This window comes from Priapulus caudatus, unplaced genomic scaffold, assembly GCF_000485595.1.
Source record: "Priapulus caudatus unplaced genomic scaffold, Priapulus_caudatus-5.0.1 Scaffold3893, whole genome shotgun sequence".
NCBI lineage: Eukaryota > Metazoa > Priapulida > Priapulimorpha > Priapulimorphida > Priapulidae > Priapulus > Priapulus caudatus.
In genome coordinates this window covers 1-9713 of record NW_014580954.1, presented here as the reverse complement: position 1 = coordinate 9713, position 9713 = coordinate 1, and the positions used below count along the sequence as shown (strand labels likewise).

At 42.1% G+C, this 9713-nt stretch overlaps 1 long non-coding RNA gene across 1 annotated transcript; it reads left to right on the top strand.

The window, feature by feature from the left end:
- The first annotated feature begins 481 nt into the window (after positions 1-481).
- On the top strand, positions 482-2942 carry LOC106819644. Its single transcript, XR_001395469.1, has 3 exons — positions 482-767; positions 1404-1524; positions 2853-2942. It is a non-coding gene; the product is annotated as an uncharacterized LOC106819644 (long non-coding RNA).
- The last annotated feature ends 6771 nt before the right edge of the window (positions 2943-9713 follow it).

Sequence of the window (9713 nt, the reverse complement as noted above, 5' to 3'; positions counted from 1 at the left end):
GTGTGTGTGTGTGTGTGTGTGTGTGTGTGTGTGTGTGTGTGTGTGTGTGTGTGTGTGTGTGTGTGTGTGTGTGTGTGTGTGTGTGTGTAGCTATTGGCGCACGGATCCGCGTCGTATTCTGATAGAACAGATGGCTATATAGTTCACGAGACTTCCAGCTCCGGGCAATGAGATTGCTAGCGCGAAACCTGTCTGCAGGCCGCCGTTCACGCGCGCTTTAAGCACCGTGAGAGAACACGTTGACATTTCCCACTCACAGAATTTGTAACCCATGAACACCCAATCACAGGTATCTTCGCGCAATTAACGCAAACATGGCGGCGATGACATGGTGGGTTTCGATCACGGCGATCTGCTGACGTCATCGCATTGTTCCTGGCTGTCATGGCGCGTTCATTGTCGGCGAATGCAATGCGTGGCGTCTTTCAGCCAGATTAGTATAATATGTAGGTTCATGTATGCATTATATAGGTCTATAATTTTGTGAGTAAGGTGCTACAGTGTGCGTATAAGCACAGGGTTGCCCTGCTTGGGTAGCCATGGGTATCTAGTTATAGTAAACAGTGCGTATGCCTACGCCTATACCGGAGCTAGCGGTATCACCGAGGTGGAACGGTTCCCATTAATAGTATAAGTCGGCTAGCAGAGCGAACAAACGTTTATTTCAATCGTAACACCCGCTGGAAGGGACTGTGCCGTGTAACAATCAACATTCACGCGGCTCAAGGTATATAAGGTAGCGAGGCGCAGCAAACTGACGGTATAAGGTAAGAGTAGATTATGTATTAGATGAGATAGAAGGCACAGCGCCTGTGCACACTACAATACTACACGGCAAGTGACTGTAATTTACGAGAGTTCCCCAGACAGCTAGGTTCTCTAGTCAGGCTACACACAACTTTTGGTGATAGATATAACGAGCACCAATAGGCTCATAAATTATGTCTTATTTGCAGATATCGCGCACTCATGTGCGCGCGTGCGCGTGTGTGGGCGTGTATGAATGTGAATGTGTTATGAGCGTGTAGTCGAGTGCGCTGGCAAATATATATATATATACATGGTGTGTGTGTGTGTGTGTGTGTGTGTGTGTGTGTGTGTGTGTGTGTGTGTGTGTGTGTGTGTGTGTGATGTGTGTGGTGGGTGTGTGCGTGTGCGTGTGCGTGTGCGTGTGCGTGTGCGTGTGCGTGTGCGTGTGCGTGTGCCGTTTGTGCGTGTGCGTGTGCGTGGTGCGTGTGTGTTGTGTGTTGGTGTGTGTGTGTGTGGTGGTGTGTGTGTGTGTGTGTGTGTGGTGTTGTGTGTGTGTGAGTGAATGAGAGAGACATATAGATTGTACGTGCGGTGCGCGCGTGTGCGTGTGCGCATCATTTATGTTTGTCATTGTTCTATGTATTTTCTATAAGAAGGAAGCGAGCCGCCTCGTTGAAATAGATCCATCGTGCAAACCAGCGTTCCCTAATCTGACGATGTTGCGTCAAGTACAGATCTTTTTCCTAGTGGTGACGGTGGCATATGCAATGAAAGGTACGTTGTATGATTCTCGCATAAATAATTTCTCTTATAATAAAAAAAATTATTATTCTTTATTCTATTCGTTTATATATGTCTTTTATCATAATATTATTGATCTGATATTGGGATTATTGTAATTAGTATCAATGCGTAAATATACATTTCATGGCACATGATCACATGGGTCACGCCCGCTTCCTCCTGTGTGGACAGGAAGGACGTAGCGACAGCAAATATTACTTGTGACAATAGTATCTAATAATATTACATAGACGGTTCTTAGGGAGAGAGAGAGAGAGAGAGAGAGAGAGAGAGAGAGAGAGAGAGAGAGAAAGCGCGCATCAGCGCAGCAAGAGAAAAGAAGAGAGGGAAAGAGAGGGCAAGAGACAAAGCAAGTCAGACAGACCAACGAGATAGGCAGAAAGAGAAGAGAGAAGAGAGAGAGAACATAGAGAGAGAGAGAGAGATAGAGAAAAAGAGAGAGAGAGAGAGAAAGAAAAGCGAGGATGGAGAGGAGAGCGAGAGAGAGAGAGAGAAGAGAGAGAGAGAGAGAAGAGAGAGAGCAGAGAGAGAGAGAGAGGAGAAGAGAGAGAGGACGATGAGGAAGAGAAAGAGAGAGAGAGAGAGAGAGAGAGAGAGAGGAGGGAGTAGGCTAGCGACGCACGGATTTTCGAACATATCATAAGTAGAAAACATGGGAGGAACTATAGAACGGGCAACCCCAATGGCGGACGCAAGGCGCTACTTGTCAGTTCTGGAACAACGACGAACTCGAGAAATCACTTCACTCGATGATAATCTTTTACGTAAACTATCGTCGGTTACAAAACCAGGGATATTTAAATTATGTATATGTCTTTGACTGTATCAGTGATCATCTTAGTGATCATTAGTAGTAGGTCTCAGGGGAGCAGAATAGTGAATATAGTAAATATGTTGTGGATAATAGAAATCACGTTAAGCCTAACCAATAACGCCTAACCCTAAACTATAATCCTACACTAACCTAACCCTATTCGCTAATTCTTAAAATGAAACAAAATTAGCCAAAAATAATAAAAAATTAAATAAAAAAGAGACAAAAATAGCCGTCCCCTAGCGGATCACTCTCTCTCCCCTGTGCAAAATTCTATCAGTAAACGTTTCCCCGTAAGCATACACGCTGCTGTGGCAGGCTAACGTAACAAATGGATTCACCCCCTCACTATCACGTCAACTTCTATACATAGTAGAGTAGTAGTAATAGTAGTACAATAGTACAACAGAATGTATGAACTACAAAATGGTTGACGTGCTCTCTCCGTCGATCGCAATTACAACATCTCGTTTGATTCTTCCAGGCAGTGGCCGTGGCCGTGGTCGGCGCGTGGAAACTACGGTTGCGCCCACGCAAGAAATTATGGACGTACAAGTTGGAGAATTGCCTTGGACGGTAGGTAGACATACACGATAGGGTGTGTGAGTGTGTGAGTGTGTGTGTGTGTGTGTGTTGTGTGTGTGTGTGTGTGTGTGTGTGTGTGTGTGTGTGCATGTGTGTGTGTGTGTGTGTGTGTGTGTGTGTGGTGTGTGTGTGTGTGTGTGTGTGGGTGTGTGTGTGTGTGTGTGTGTGTGTGTGTGTGTGTGTTGTGTGTGTGTGTGTGTGTGTGTGTGTGTGTGTGTGTGTGTGTGTGTGCTAGAGGGAGAGAAGGAGAACGAGAGTGAAAGAGAGAAAAGATAGCGGAAAGATGAAGAGCAAGCGAGAGAGAGAAAGAGAAAGAGAGAGACGGAAAGAGAGAAACGGAAAGATAGAGGAGGGACAGAGAGAAGCATCATATAGATGCCTATGTAGTTGCGCTAGCATGGATTTTCACGATGAAATTGTTGGTGTATAAATTACAATTACAATCTCGTTGACAATCAGCTTTAACTGCATTTAATATGCAAAGCGGAATGACAGCTCTGGTATTCTCACATAGTCACACCGCAACTGTCCCGCCATGCGGTCGTGCGGAGCACAATTATAGACGCCTACATCACACGTCATAAGCCGCAGTAATCGCCCCTTTGATACTATCCGAGGCAAGCTGCGATACTTTCAATTCTTACAAGTGAGCAATGCATTAAGCTCGAGTGCGTCCATAGAAATAATAAGGATAGACTATAATATAGGTTATCTATATTATTACTATGAGTGCGTCACACGACCTTGGATCAGGCTAGGGCATAAGCTCGTTGAGTGCGAGGAAATAGACAAGCCTGTGTAGTAAGTACTCACTGTCAAGCGAGTTGTGCATCTTATATATATATAGTATGTAGTCACACGACACAATGGTACTATATAAAGTTAAGTGTATTATTTGAAGCTATAGTACTAATATATTTTAATGATACGCTCACTGTATTAAATGAGGCGCGCGGCTAGGTACTAATAGTTAGAATTTATAGTCGCGCGTACTTACTCAACCGTCTTTATACCTCTGAAACCACTGCTTGCTCCGTCGGCGTTAGCCCCCCCTGCGCTCTCTCCGTCTCCTCTCTTCTCTCTTCACTGTGCCGTTCCCTTCTCGAACGTCTCTTTCTCAGCGTCCTCTCCCGCTTCATCAAACTATAACGGCCCGGCGCGACTCACAGCGCCGGCACTCTTTATATTACATGCAATGTGTTGACGTTATCACAGCTCCTTCGTCTCGCTCTCCAAATTGGATCAATTGTCAACGGTAAAGTGCCCTTTCCTTCCAGTGGCACTGCCTTCCCTAACCAGGCGGGGCCCAGGGGCAAGTCTCAGCGTAAAATCTGCTAATGCTCTTTGCGCTTCGCTGGGTCGCTCATCTTCGGTTTCGCTCTCCATATGCACTATCTCACTTTTGACAGCTAACTAGTCTTCGAAACCGGCACTCATCTGTTTATAATTCTTACCAGGGAGTAATTATCTACTCGGGGTCTCCGTGAGCTAGTCTGCATCTAGTCCGCCCTTGCGTACATTTGCAGCACGGCTCGCATCGCTTCGGCGCTATAATTTAACATGCGCGCATAGAACAGCTTACTGTTCTCGCAATCTTCTCTTGGGTGCGACGTAACGCGTAGACAGGGATTTTACATTTAGATTATGAATAATCATATCAGTCTAGCCTATCAGTTACGCAGTCACTCGAGCGCGAATTGTGACACAGAGTCTATTACTTACTGCCGCGGAAAGTTATGCAGTCCCAACGAGGCGAGGCACGTCAGCCGTATCTTAATCTGAAAGCAGGCCGGAGATAATAGATGAAGTGTAATTTAAGAAGCGCGCTTTAGTGGCGCCGATAAAAGGAAGGGCATCCAACCTTTCTTCGAGCACCAGGCACTCGCGTCATCCCGATTAGCATATGTTCGTACCATAGACGCAGACGTAATTATACTAACCAGAAACACGCGACGAGCTGAGTCATCAGGCATTATAAAAATTTCACTAAAATATGCTGGGGTTCCAAAGATCTCTATTTTACGTGAGACTAGCGAAAAGCGTATGCAAAATGCCAGAAGAAGTGGAATGCGAAAATCATGCTGTTGGGTACTATAAAAGCGCCTCACGTAAGGGTGGTTGGCTCCAAGTCATCGAGCCGGACGCACAAGACCGCTTATCTTAGAGCGCAGCCAGTGGCTTTATAACAGTTACACGAACGCGCCAAATCTACGCCTAAAACATCTTACCATCACCTGGCCATTCTTCGAAACCGCGAAATCACAAAAAACACAAATCCACAGAAAAAACGCGTTGTCACTTCCTGAATGTATTATCCTAACAGCACACGATTTCAACAGCATATAAAGTTCATAAACCGATTTAAACTGTAAGTAAATGAGTCAAATCCTAAGTGGTTAAGAAGCCTAACAGTAAGCAGCGAGCTCCACTCACTATAAAACGCGTCATTCGCCGACATATGAATGGTAAGACTCTCGACGCCAAATAAGTCATATCCGAAACTGACAATCAACCTAGATGTAGCCATATAGAACACATTAGCTTATGATTTAACTATTACTGTAAATTCATGAGAGATATCAAAAACATAATTTTTCGTTCTAGCGAGAATCAACGCGAAACAATTATAGCACGGCGATAAAACCAAAATTTTCATTCATACATAAGAGCATTATGCAATAGAAGTGAGTAAACTCCATTTTATCTCTAAGTAAAAACTCCGTTAGGTCACTGATCTAGTCACAAATTTGAAAGATTAAGCCAACAATAAGTATCTCGGTTGCATAGAAATCGAACGATAATAAGTAATGGAGATAAGCTCCGACTTGATTAAACTAAGTTACACCTGACCAAAAAGGTACAAGTTACAGAAGCATTAAAAGCGCGACAACGCTAAATCGGCAACTAACTATGGCTAGTTCTTAGTTCACAGTCGACGAGTAAATATAAGTACTCTAGTTCGACTTGATTGAGATCTAAGAAATGGCACGAGCACACGATCTATTTTAGAGCACACAATAGAGAGCCAGTGTGGGAAACTGTATTAAGGAATGGAGGATTCATTGAATATGTGCCATTTATTTCACAACACTGAGCACAATGGGCCACACATAAGGCGAGCTTTACAAATAGGCCCTTATAATTCAGTGACTAACACTAAAAGAAAGGGGACACGAAGTGTTAATCAAAATTCGTATGTCCTAAACATCAGGCTCTCAGAAGCATTAAGCGCAAAAAGTCGGATCCTAGCTTGTTCCGTAACACTTCCTACGAGTAGGCCTACCACTATATAACAATTATACACCAAAATCATTCCATATTCCAACAGCACAAAACGCATATTGGAAAGCGGAGTGATTGATCTGAAAAACACTCCGACATGCTGACACACATTGCCAGAAGGAACTTTTACGAAACATTTCCATCCAATACACAAAATACACTAACCCAATGGGCACAGTTACGAGACTTCTATTCAATAACTGCCGTATTTAATGGTCCTTGACAGAACTGCAACTAGAGAGCAATCAGCATTTACACTGTCTGACTATACTTAAAAATAACTAACAGACATATCCGATTATACAGGAACTCGATTCACACTCTTTTATCTTAAAAAAGTAAAATGGAAGGGATATATTTAGCTTTTTGCAACTCGATCACATAACATAAACAAAAGTAAAACACACACGATACTCAACCGGCTGTTATCGTAATGAGTGCGGAGCTACTATGTCTCCACTAAGGCCATTATCTAATATACCGTGAAACTGCTTCTTTTATCTTTCCATATGCTTGATAAAGAAGAAAAGTAAATTCGTCTGTGACGAAATTAAAAAGGAACCTCGAGACTACATCTTCTATGCAAAATCCTGCTTTGTCAGTCGACCGATAAAGCAACTAACAGACACGAGAACATAATTACTGTCTTAGAAGCGCGTTTATCGCGCAAAAAACTCGAGAGCGGCGATCTGAGGCGAATGAGAAAAATTAAGTTATATCTCAGTAATAGTCTAAGAAGAAAAACTATTATTGATTGGCATGAAAAAAGATTATCATAACCCTTTACTGGGAAGCGCCCGTACGGTTGCCTTTCTGGTACAAAAAACGGACAGAGAAGCCCTGGGACAGTTATGTGTTCCTACGAATCGTGATTTTATGGACAATTTTCACCTACGAAGAACTCAAATGAAATACAATTTATTCATTATTTTTCCACGACTTTTATTTCTGAGAGATAGCTTAACACAATAATCAGATCAACAGTGCAATTTCTTGTGGTAACAAAGCTAATTTCATTCTGCAAATTACATTCCAGCGTGCAATTAGATTCAAACGAAATCTTTTAATTACCTATGGATATAGTGACAAACATTAAAAAGTCTCTTGGGCGTGTGAAACTTCCTATGAGCTCCTGGTCTATGGGCATGTATTCTACTAATGGAAAGCTAATACGAATTCTAGAAAAACCATTATTAAGCAATGATGTAAGAATAAAAATTGGATGCATTCAAGCGAGAAGAGCGGACTCGGGCTCGCGTCACTGTTGCTTGCAGGCACGTAGTGAAAAAACGGCTATAGCGTAGCGAGTGAGCACGTGAGAGTACGATATACCAGTATTGGACGTGGCTACTAGAGGGGCAGACTATTCGTAAGTCATAATAAAACTTCTAAATACGGTAACTATGTTTCAAGTGACAGACGAGTAAAAATTACGACAGTTACGAGTTTTTGTTACGTGCATCTTCCATAATTTATTGCGACTACCCGGCTTTTGCCTGCCTGTCCACACGGATACGTCATGACAGAGAATCAGGTGTTATATAGTACTTTGCAATGAAAATAAATGTGCTGATAAATGGGGCAATTTTAATGTAATACGGCGGAAATATTCGAAACACCGCAATAAATGCTGAGATTGTCCTCAATGGAAAGGCACATCAGTCCTCTGTTAATCGCAGTCTAATACGTCGTCAGTCACAAGCATCACGCAAAGGTGACCGGAGCTGGGCGCTCTACAGGCGGCTAACGCGTCTAGGGCATCACTGTCTGATTACTATTTATCACGTAACGAAGGACGGGGAGGACCATTGCGTTAGAGCAGGGAAAATATCCGATTCACGTTTGATACACCTGTACGGACAAATTACTATACATCTAGAAATAATTAAAAGCGCGTGCGATCATTAATTTATTCGATTTCACAGTTTTTGAAGAGCACTTTGGACGCTATCTGTACTTTTCACACAAGCACAATACATGGCTCTATCAGCGTTCCTTACTAATATCAATCTGAAAATAGAAGCAACCTGCAATTGCTAAGGTGCACAGTAAATCCTCAAATTTATCTACAGCTTTTGGAACTAAAACCTTTTCTGCTTAAAACGGTGTTGTTGGTGGGAGAGCAATACCGTTTAGCCATCAGATAGTTGTTCGTCATTAAATAGTAGATTGGTAATATTATGATTCACAGGAACACACAATTTATTGAAATATCTATTGCTGAAACAGAGAGAAATTAGCTCGGAGAACAAAAAGAAGGATGCCGGAAAATCGCGACTCATTGCACTTCTAATATGAAAAATTTGATATAGCTCAGTAGATTATATATGCCATTCAATTTAAAATTTAAAAATATGAAAATGAAACCATTAATTTCAGTCGCCAAAAAAATAAGAGAACATCACCCGAATTCACGTTACTTATCGTGGTAAAAGGCAATGAATTAGAAATAATCACTTGTTATCTACAGTATAGAATGATATGGTTCCTATTCGATAAGTCACCTCTCATCTCTCAGGTCTCTCCNGTGTGTGTGTGTGTGTGTGTGTGTGTGTGTGTGTGTGTGTGTGTGTGTGTGTGTAGTGTGTGTGTGTGTGTGTGTGTGTGTGTGTGTGTGTGTGTGTGTGTGTGTGTGTGTGTGCGTGTGCCTGTGTCTGCGTGTGGGTTCGCGGTGATGACATCTAGAAGCTAAATCTCTAACTAAGACGTTGTTTTCATTACAGCGGCATCGTCATCAACTAATATGCACAAGATCGTGATCCCCGTGTTGTCGAATCGCGTATGTAGGTCAAGGTCACTCAATGGCATCCGAATTTTTAATTCCATGTTGTGCGCTGGAACGGACGCTCTTACTTTGTGCACGGTAAGTGTGATGTTATTAAAATGTGGCGTATAAATTATATTTGCGTAATTGAACCGTAACAGCGAATGTTTCGATAACAATGAAGAAATATTTACTTTGTCGATGAGATTTCTAGTGCCTGTTTTCATAGTGAAAACTGCGACTAAAAATAATAAATGTGATTTCAAAAACATACCGCATATAATAATGAAATAGAATAATAGCTAAAATGATCATGATTTCATGCCATCCGCATCTTTCGCGTTTTCAGGCACATTCATGTTTCTCCCATTTCCAACGGCCTATACTATATTTATTGCCACTAAGAATTTAAATACTTTAATCGTTGCATTGATTATAACGATGAATGATGAATTATTAAAAAAGAGGCAAGTGACGGCATCACATTTCCTTAACATGCCCTCCACATCAACTTAATGATCATAGTTTACTTGACAGCAGTAATCAGCGCCATCTGCAGTTCCATAATAGCATTAGGTAACGAAGGATGGCTTGTACGTAAATACATAAGAGGCTTCCTTCGTTACTTACCCAGCAATTACCCAGGTATGGTTTCCATATGACGAGTTCTAAATTTGTCTGCCCATCCTTATATATATATATATATATATATAT